Here is a 10,132-nt window from a genome sequence, read left to right on the forward strand (position 1 = left end):
TCTGGCTCCATGCTGACAGCTCGGAGCCTGGAGCCTGCTTCGGATCCTGCGTCTCCCTCTCTCTCTGCCCTGGCTCCCTGGCCCACTCTCTGTCTCTGTCTTTCAAAATAAACGAACATTAAAAAATTTTTTTAAAAAGCTGTTTTCATAAATTCAAGCTTTCTGTCAAAATTGGTCAGAGATGTATCAACGAGTTTCATTCCCGTGGATGGCTCTTCCAACTTCTGCTCTGTCTCTTAGTTTATGGCTGGTACCCTTTGCTTCCTCTGAAGACAACTCCCCAAATGATAAAGGCTCCCGAAATGGCATGGCACCGGGACACCAGGTTGAAGTCGGTCCCAGGCCGAGGACTACTGGCCATGTGCTCACCAGCAAGTCCACACAGCAACCCAACAGGACCGCGCTTGAAAGGGCTCCAACAGCCAGGCCTTGGCCATGACTGAGTGACACATGGGAGCCAGCCTCCAACAGAGGAAGGAACCTCTGCCTTCATAGACGGCGCCTGACCTGGCTCCTCCACGGGAACACAGATGTTCACGGGACTCCTATGCCCTGCACTAAGCTGTGTTGAAGGGCTCCTGGTTGGCCAGGTGTCCAGCAGGATCTTTGGCCCTGCGCTATGCTGGGTCAAATTCCTGATCAGTAGAGGGTCTGGCAGACACATTCACTCCATGTTGAGCTGCCTCAGAGGGCTCTCAGACAGCCACGTGTCCTGTGCATGCATTCGCCCTGTGCTGAGTTGGGCCGGAGGGTTCCCTGTCAGCCATGTTTCCTGGGCACTCGTTCGACCTGTACTGAGCTGGGTCAGAGGGCTCAGGCTGGCCAGGTGTCCTGTGGATGCATTCTACCTGTGCTGGGCTGGGTCCACCCCCTGGGCTGCGTTTCCAGGTACTCGTTCACCCTGTGCTGAGCTGGGTTGCAGGGTGCCTGGTCTGGGAGTCCTTGAGACTCATTTTCCCTGAACTGAGCTGTGTTGGAGGCTCCTGGCCAGCTGGGGGTCCTGGAGACTTGTTCTCCTTGGGCTGGGCTGGGTCAGAGGGCTCCCAGCCGGAGGATTCCTGATTAGCTGGACGTCAGTGGGACTCTTCACCCTGTGCTGATCTGGGTGGTAGGTGTCGAGTCCCCTAGGGGACTCGTTCACCCTGTGCTGAGCCAGGTTGTGGCCTTGGAAGTCAAGAAGGGCTCTCCCTGGATGGGTGAGGGTCCCTTGTACTCTGATTTTCAGTGCCCTACTCCCAACTGCTGAATGACAACACGTAACTGAGCAATCTGGCCAGCCCCTTGTTGGGCTTGGGTCCAGGAGGTGCCAGGTGTAGGTATGTGGGACTGCAAGGCGGCGGCATGAAGGTGGGCACCAGCCTTGAGGTGGAGCACAGAGTCCGCGAGAAGCCGGGGGCAGGACGAGTGGGCGGGGCCTCGCCATCAGCAGGCACAGGAACGGAGAAGCAAGGAGGAGCTAAGAGAAGCTGCAGGAAACGTGCCATCTCTCTATTCAGTGCGGCTTTGCAGGTGACTGGCTTTTCTAACAGCCAGGGTTTCACAGCGCCTCCTCCTGATGTCGCCACAGCACCCTCCACAATCACCAGGGGTCTCTCACTGGGTCTTGTCTGGGAGGCCCAATTGCCAGGCAGCTTTCACCCAGGCCCTCCTTCCCTCATCACCTGGACGCCATCCTGGGTCCCCTACCAGCTGGACCAGCGCCCACGCTGGCCTTTTCTCCGGGCAGCACCACCCCCGGGTACGGGGTGTAGCAGGGACTTGCCCACGTGAAAATTAGTGAGAGGAAACCTCATTTAGAATGGAGTCGGGTGGCCAGCAGGGGGAGCTCTCAGCCCTACCGCTCTCGGTCAATTGCAGACCCAACAGGAAGGGACGCACCTTGCAGGTGGATTCCACTGTAGCCACCACTTTACAAGCTCAGCAGGAGGATGGAAGGTTTCCTCCTCCCCCAGCAACAATCCAGCCAATGAGAGACTGCCACAGCCCAGCCAATGAGAGACAGCCACAGCCCCGCCAGTGAGAGATCATCACAGCTCAGCCAATGAGAGACTGCCACAGCCCAGCCAATGAGAAGGCACCACACTTCCAGCTCAGAGTTTGCTCCAATGAACTTTCTGTTTACAACAGCCCTCCCGCCCACTCCACCCTCCCTTCCTTATAAACGAGCCTCCTGAACCGTAGAGTCGTGGCCCGTGTAGGGTTTTCCCTCCTAGAGTTGCTTGGCCTGTGTTGGCCTCTGCTGTTCCCGAGTAAAGCCAGTCTTGCTGGGGAAATAACTGGCAGTTTTATTTTTGAAGTTAACGCCCAGGCGGGGCAGCTCGGGAGTGCGCGAGAAGGGGCTGGGCTGAGGTCCTCCCAGTTCTGGCCAAGGGGACCTGAAGGACACCTGCTGGTGGGGGCAGGTGGTGTCCGCGGAAGTCTTCTTCACCCAGGGAAGGCGGCCGGTAGGAGGCGGTCCAAGCTCTTGCCCCGGCTGGGTGATTTCGTGATGCCTTCCCAGAGGAGCTGCTGCAAAGGCCTGCCCTGTGACCGGATGCGCTCCGCACCCCTGCAGCCTTGTGACCTCCGACCCCTGTGGGCGAGGCACCTGCACTGAAGCCACTTCGGGCAGAGATTCCGTCACAGGAAGCCGAAGTCACCCTCGCGGGTCCGTTTCGGAACAACCTAAATATCTCACCCGAGTATGTCCCGTGCCTCCCCTCCCGTGGAGCCACGCACCCGTCCCACGGGGACCGGGTTTTGGCTTCCGCGGCCGCTGTGTTCCTGTGACTCCGGGCTGGGAAGAAGGGCCTCGTGGGATTTCTGAAGGGGTCGGGAGGTGATGCAGCAGCGCCTTGGCCGATGTGGAGGCCACATGTGATGCCCGGATCCCTCCGCGGCACCTCCAGGATGGAAACCTCCGGAAAGCCAGGGAGCAGAAAGGGGGACACAAAGCCCTAATCTTGTGGAGAATCCGGGCTTGTTTACATGAGAGAATTTCATTTTCCTTTTTCCCAGTCCCTACGGTGGCATTTTGTTCGTAGCGGATTCACCGATCCCCACCTGATCGGGGGTACACGCCGGCTGCACAGCTGCCCTGGGAAGGGGTCCCGGACACTTGTACCCCCCGCCCCCCACAGCTGCCGACCTAGGAGTGGGGCCCCTCACCTGCCCACGCTGACCCCTTCTCCGGCTCCCTCCGCGTCGACTGCGCAGACTCCCCACCTCCCAGAGCTGGTCGGTGTCCTCAGGCCCCGGGGCCTCTGCCCGTGCCCCTCCGTCCCGGAGTGTCGGCTGCCGGGCGTCGCTTCCTCCGGGGTGCCCTCCCGCCCGCTAGCCGAGACCCCCTGACTTCACTGTCCCCCACGGTTGCCGTCGCGTCTGGGCCCGGTCGCCCTTCCCCATGACGCTGAGCTGCCCGAAGCGAGCGGCCGCGTTCGTGCTCCCGCCACCGGCAGCGCCCAGCAGAGGCCCTTTCCGCCGTGTGATCTCAGGCGGGCGCCGCGGCCACCACCAAAGCGGGGGAGACGGGACATGCAGCTGGCAGAGCCGCAGGGGACCCTCCTGAAGAGCACGGAGAACGCTCGGGCCCCTGCCGGCGCGTGGCCTCCTCACTGTCACAGCCCCGAGGCGGGTACACCAGTAACACCGGACTCTCTCCGCCTCTGTCCTCCCCGGCGGCTGGAGGACGTTCTCCCGCTTGGGACGTTCTCGGAGGTGGCGGGTGACAGAGCTTGCGGGTGGTGCCCCAGGCCGTCCGGTGTCCAGCGGGGGCTCGGGACGCGCCCCCCTGGCCGCCCCCCTCCCTGGCCGCTGGCTGGAGAAGGCCTTCCCCCCCCCCCCCCCCGGAGAGGAACGGGTGGGGGTCCTGTGCGGCTGGAGCCCACCGGTGAGGTTGTCCGGAAGGCCGCAGGGGGAGGGGGCGGTGGTCAGGGTGGCTCAGTGGACGGACTGTGGGCACAGGCTGAGATGTACCTCAGGGGTCTGACCCCGGCCCCAGAGGTCTTTTCCACAGCGAGGGGGACGGACGTCAGGGGTTGGTAGGTGGTTCCCAGATGCTGCTGGTGTGGGTAGACCCCGAGAGAGACACGGGGTCACTGGGAAGACTGGAGGCGCAGAGCGGGAGCCCTGGGGCACAGCCGGGACTGACCAGAAGGCAGAAGGGCCCCCCCCCCCCCCACCGGGCCCGGCCACGTGAGGGTGTAGGCGGGGTTCTCCTTGGCATTACAGGCCTTCCTGGGTCTGGCCCGGAGGACGCCTGCTGCTCTTTGGGGCCCCGCAGCCCTCCCAGCCGTGCACACTCCGGGCGCGTCACTGCCCTCTTCAGACGCCCCTCAGGGCCTCGCACGGTGACGAGAACACGTTTTCTCACGGGGGCCACTCCCTGGCCTCGAGCAGCCGGCTGGTGAGCCAGGTGTGGGGACCCCCAGCACCGGGCTCTGGGGCCCTTGCCCCACGGCCTCCCGGGAGTTCTGCGCGGGGCACTCAAGGAATGGGTGCGGATGTGCTGCCAGAAATGCCCGATAATCATCCGGAGAAGAAGGTGGGAAATTATCTGAGCAAACCTTGGAGCTGGGGGCGGGAGCAGAAATGGGAGGTGACCTGTTTCTAAGGACCTCACGGTGGCATGGGGACACCCAGAAGACAGAACGCTCCGAGGATGCCGTCTGGACACAGGCTCAGGTGAGGGAGGCTGTGTCATCTGCTGACGTCATCTGCTGGCTGTGCCCCGCCCCCCCCCCTCGCGTTGACAAGGTGAAGGAAGGACCCCCTGCCTGAAGAAAGGGGGTGGGAACAGGTCCCACCCACACGGTGCCACAGCCCCGGCCTTCCTCTTCCTCTGCTGGTGCCAGGCCCCATGTTCCTGTGATCCGGGGCCCTTCCCCTGTCGCTGCGTCCCTTCCAGCACCTTCCCTTCGTGTCTCTCCGGGTGGCGGTCACCGCCTGCGCTGCTCGGTAGTTGGTTTGGCTCCTTTGTCTGTGCCCCTGGCTGGTCAGGTCGGGGAGCAGGGCTTTGCCCGCCCTGTTCACGGCTACGTCCTCAGCGCCTGGAGCCGTCCATACGATGGATGCCAAAAAATAATTTTTAATGAATGAATTGTCGCTTCACGTTCAGCCTAAGAAGCTGCTAGAGACCGGAGTTTCACGGCCCGCAAATGAACGCCGATCCCGCCGACCACAGGCTTCCGACCGATGCTGGCCGCGGCGTGAGAGCGGTGTTCCCACGTGCTGGGGGCCGGACCGCTGTGGCCGGCCACGTGGCCATCCAGGGGACACCTGGTCCCCGCACGCACGGATTCTGGCAGATTATCCACATGCTCTCTGAAAGGTCGAGAAAGGGGCAGTCGGACAGAAGGAAACCGAATCCGGGCCCACGAAACCGTGGTGAGCAGAGAAGTCACTGAAGTTTGCGGTCGAGTTTAGGGCACGTGGGTGACTTGGAGGGTTTTAAAAGTAAGGTTTCCCAACAGCCATCTATAACTTTAACGGTCACGATTTTGGTTTAACCACTATCCTGAGAGATCCCACACAGAAGGGGCCCAACGGCGGCGGAGCCCTCTCTTGACCCCTGCGGTGGCGAGGTGCCCGGAGGTCGGGGTGCCCACCAGCGTGCCCCCTAGACCTCTCCACACCCCTGTTTGCAGGCCGGGGGCCTGCAGCCTGTCCGCCAGCTCTGACGGGAGCTCCGGGGGGAGACGGGCGAGCTGTGGAAGCTAGAAGCGCCTGGCACGTCTCACCTCAAGCCGAGGGTGCGGGACTGGACTCTGTCCCACAGTCTGTGGACATTATAACTCCCGGGGTCTCAGCGACCTTATCGGAGACAGGGTCATCGCAGCTGTAATTAGTTAAGGTAGGGTCCCGCTGGTACAGGGTGGGCCGTGACCCAGCGTGGCTGGTGTCCTTATGAGAAGGTGAGACGCAGGAGGCCCGGCCCTGGGCTTCCGATCCGGGCCCGGGGGGCACTCTGCCTCCAGCGGGGTCTGAGGGGACCCTTGGGTGCTTGCGGTGGGGCGGGGACTGGGGGGGGGCACGCTCTGAAAGGCAGAGCACCAGAGACTCGCCAGGCTCTGGGAAGAGGTCCTCCCCACCTCGGGCTGCCGTGGCCCGATGTCCTGTGTGCGGTTTTCCTTGTGTAGACTGCCCCAAACATCTCCGCTGAGCTGTTTCGATTTGTCCTGCTGGGGGAGACAGCAAATCGTTGTCGTGGTTCACGGTCACAGTCTGTCTGCCCCCCAGGGTCTGCCACACTTTGACCCCCACCCTGCGGGTGCCCGCCAAATTGTGTTTCCAGAGACCGTGCTGGGGAGCTCTTACCTCCGAAACTCCTGCCACGGGGCAGTGGGGGGAGGAGGAAGAGGAGGAAGGGGTGGGGGACGGGCCGGGGGCGGGGGAGCAGCGACCCGGGGGGCTTGGCTCTGGCCTCCATCCATTTCTTGCTGGGCTGTCTGTCCTGGACTCCAGCGACCCTTCGTGGGTCAAGATTCGATGCGCAATGACTGAGGGGTGCCGCCAGAGGTCCCCCGTGCTCCCCTCCCCCATGTTGCCCGCGGCCCCGGGGGACCCTGGGGGAGCTGGACCCAGAGGACCCCCACAGGCACCAGGCGAGGTGAAGGCATCCAGTGCCCTGCCCTTGCTGCTGGGTCCCGCTGGGTCACCTTGGGTGGCTGGTTCTCATCCTCCGACAAAGGCCTGAGCCTCTCTCTGTCCAGGCAGCCGTCCCTCCAGCCATGGGCACCCCCCCCCACCCCCCATCGCCGGCCCTGTAAGCTGTGCGTTGAAGGTCATTTATCACTGGAAAGTGATCAGTGATAACAGTTAGGCCAGGTTACGTTGTGGTCACCAAAGCCCCGGCGGCCGTGGCTCAAAACCACAGGCCGGGCGTCTTGCTGTTATGCCCGTATGCCCTCACCACCGTGCCCCACGGGCCAGCATCCTGTCTGTCACCACTGTACGTACTTACAGCGTGTGACAGTATTGCCACCGACTCAGGGACCTGAAACAACACCTATTTTGGCGCGTGATTCTGACGGTTTCTGTGGGTCAGGAGTGGCCCGGCCGCGTCCTCCTCGGAGGACAGACTGGAAAGGACCCACTTCCAAGCCCACCTGGTGGTCGTGACAGCATCCTGCCCCGGCGAGAGTGACGGCCTGTCTCTTGCTGGCCGTCGTCTGGAGGCCACCCTTAGCGACCTGCCACATGCAGGGGGGAGAGTCGCTTCGCTAGGTGGGCATTAAAATCTCATTACGATAATTGTGGAAATGGCATCCCCTCGAGTTTGCGTGTTCTGCTGGTTCACGCACATCGCAAGCCCCCCCTCGTGCTCAGGGAGGGGGGGCGCGCGTGGGGACGGGAGGTGGGGACGTGCGGTGTGGCAGCCCCGGTCTGGCACCGCCACAGCGAGTGGCCCCGGGACCGCCTCGGTGGAAGAGGGTGCTGGGGCAGCTGCGCCGGCGGCTCTGTGTTGTGCCTCCGAAGCGACGTGTCACCCGCGTCCAGCTCTCCGGCCAGGACTCCTCTCTCGGGCCGGCCCGGACACAAGGAGTTTGGGGAAGCGTCATCCTCCGTGCGATGGGAAGCAGGGAGAGATGGAGAGCCAATTCGTGGTTGTCAGGGTCTGAGGGCAGGGGAAAAGGGGAGGGGCTGCCATACAGGATGGGTTTCTTCTGGGGGTGATGGAGATGGTCTAGAATCACCTAGCGGTGACGGCTGCACGACACAGTGGATATGTACGTCCACGTCTATATCTGATTCTGTGCCTATGTTTGTATCTATATTGCCTACATCTACATCTGGATATCTATCTGTATCTGTATCTGTATCTGTATCTGTATCTGTATCTGTATCTGTATCTGTATCTGTATCTGTATCTGTATCCGTATCCGTATCTGTATCTATATACTGGAAGCCACCGAATTGTACGCTTTAAAATGGTTAAATTTGATGTTATGTCCATTTTACCTCAATGAAAAAACAGCGTGCCAAGGAAAAGTGAGAATTTCCAGCAAGAAGAGGAGGGGAGACCGTAGCCCCGCGCATACCTTCATTTAGACTTCTAGCCTCCAAACGAGCGAGGACCCATTCTGTTGCTTCGAGCCATCTAGTCTGTGGTACTTTGTTTACAGTGGCCTTAGTAAACAAATACATGTATAACCCTAATTTAAAATTAAAAAAAAAATAGCGTGCACTAGATTTTATCAAGTAATGTTTCTTGTATATGTGGTGATGATTCTGTGGACAAGTTCCACCGATAATGTGTTAAATGTTCATTTGTCTTCCTTTTTTCTTTTTTTAAATGTTTATTATTCTTGAGAGAGAGAGAGAGAGAGAGAGCGCATGAGCAGAAAGGGGCAGAGAGAGAGGAGGACGATCTCAAGCAGGCTCTGTGTGGACAGCAGTGAGCCCACCACGGGGCTTGAACTCATGAACCGTGCGATCATAACCTGAGCTAAAATCAGACGCTCAACCGGCTGAGCCCCCCAGGTGCCCCGAATCATGGGTTTTCTGATGATTCCTGGAATAAACCTAATTTGGCATAATTACTATTTTTGTGCATGTTAATGGAGTCCGTTGCTCGTATTTTATAACTTTGTATTTCTGTTTCTAAATGTATTAGGCTATACATTTTTTTTAATGTTTTTTTAAAGTTTATTTATTTTTGAGACAGAGACAGAGCATGAATGGGGGAAGGTCAGAGAGAGGGAGACACAGAATCTGAAACAGGCTCCAGGCTCTGAGCTGTCAGCACAGAGCCCTACGCGGGGCTCGAACTCACGGACCGCGAGATCGTGACCTGAGCCGAAGTCGGCCGCTTAACCGACTGAGCCACCCAGGCGCCCCTAGGCTATACATTTTTTTAAATTTCATTTTGGCATTCTCTGGGTTTGCTCTCTCAAGATTACCTAGGTAGCTTTCCTACTTCTTACTCATATAAAACACTTTTTATTAGATTTGGATTTCCTGTTCTTTAAATAGTTGGTGGAACTTTTCTTTAAACCATCTGCATCTGTTTTGGGGGTAGGGTACTTCTGTAAACTACTGATTCATTTTCTTCGTGGTTATCGAGCTGTTTGGGTATTCTATTTTTTTCTTGAGTGATTTTGATAAGTTTAATTTCTAAAAATTCTTTTTAATGTTTATTTTTGAGAGAGAGAGAGAGAGGGAGAGAGACAGAGAGAGAGAGAGAGAGAGAGCACAAGCAGGGGAGGGGCAGAGAGAGAGGAAGACACAGAATCCGAAGCGGGCTCCAGGCTCCAAGCTGTCAGCACAGAGCCCGATGCGGGGCTCGAACTCACAAACCGCGAGGTCATGACCAGAGCCGAAGTCCGACACTTCACCGATGGAGCCACCGAGGCGCCCCGATAGGTTTAATTTTTAATAAAATATTGCTTATTTTACTTAAGCTTTGAATTTATTGACAAAAATTGGTTATAATCTCTTTTTTTAATTTAAAATCTCTGTTCCATCTGTGGTTGTGTCACCAATACTGTTCGGTGGCGAATTCTTCCCCCGTGTCTCCTTCAGTGTTGCCACGTCGTGACCCTTCTAGTTTATTTGTGACGATTACCTGCTGCTGTGCAGCACAGGACATCACAGCCCAGCGGCCCGAACGGCGAACACGTGTTAGCTGGCACTTTCTGCGCAGCCTGGTCCGGTGTCCCTTTCTTGGGTCTTAGAGGCCGTGCAGCGGTGGCTGGGATGCGGCGTCGGGCCGGCCGGGGCGGGGTCCGCCTCCAAGCTCATTCACACGGCCAGCCGACCCCCCCCCCCCCGGTTCAGCCACGCGGGCTTCTGCACGGGACAGCTTACCGGGTGCCGGCCGGTGTCCCCAGAGCAGGGGGGACGCAGAAGCCACGGTGACCTTCTTGTCGCCCACTCTCGGCAGGGGCGTCCCGTCACTTCTGCTGTGGCTTGTTCTTTGGGAGGGCCGGCCAGCCCCGCGCCGGCTCTGGAAGGGCCGTCCTGGCGAGCGGGCGCCCGCAGGCGGGGTTGGACGCTTCCCGCCGCACGGTCATTGCAGGGAGCCAGCTGGGACTCTGTTCGATTCGCCTCACGTCGGCTCTCGTTTCCGGTTCTCGATCCCACAGGTCACTGCTTTATCGTTCGCCGTGCTCCCCGGGTCTCCCTCTAGCCCTTCTCCGCCTTTGCTTCCTCG

At 59.3% G+C, this 10,132-nt stretch overlaps 1 long non-coding RNA gene across 2 annotated transcripts; it reads left to right on the top strand.

Annotated features, from left to right (window-relative positions):
* Nucleotides 1-2,220: 2,220 nt before the first annotated feature.
* On the top strand, nucleotides 2,221-8,169 carry LOC121039604 (uncharacterized). Of its 2 annotated transcripts, XR_005794877.1 has the most exons (3): nucleotides 2,221-3,868; nucleotides 5,096-5,364; nucleotides 7,955-8,169. It is a non-coding gene; the product is annotated as an uncharacterized LOC121039604 (long non-coding RNA). The 2 variants fall into 2 exon arrangements; XR_005794876.1 differs by lacking the exon at nucleotides 2,221-3,868 and having other exon boundaries at nucleotides 4,713-5,364.
* Nucleotides 8,170-10,132: the final 1,963 nt, after the last annotated feature.

This window comes from Herpailurus yagouaroundi, unplaced genomic scaffold (assembly GCF_014898765.1).
Source record: "Herpailurus yagouaroundi ecotype Mexico unplaced genomic scaffold, PumYag 28, whole genome shotgun sequence".
Taxonomy (NCBI): Eukaryota; Metazoa; Chordata; class Mammalia; order Carnivora; family Felidae; genus Herpailurus; species Herpailurus yagouaroundi.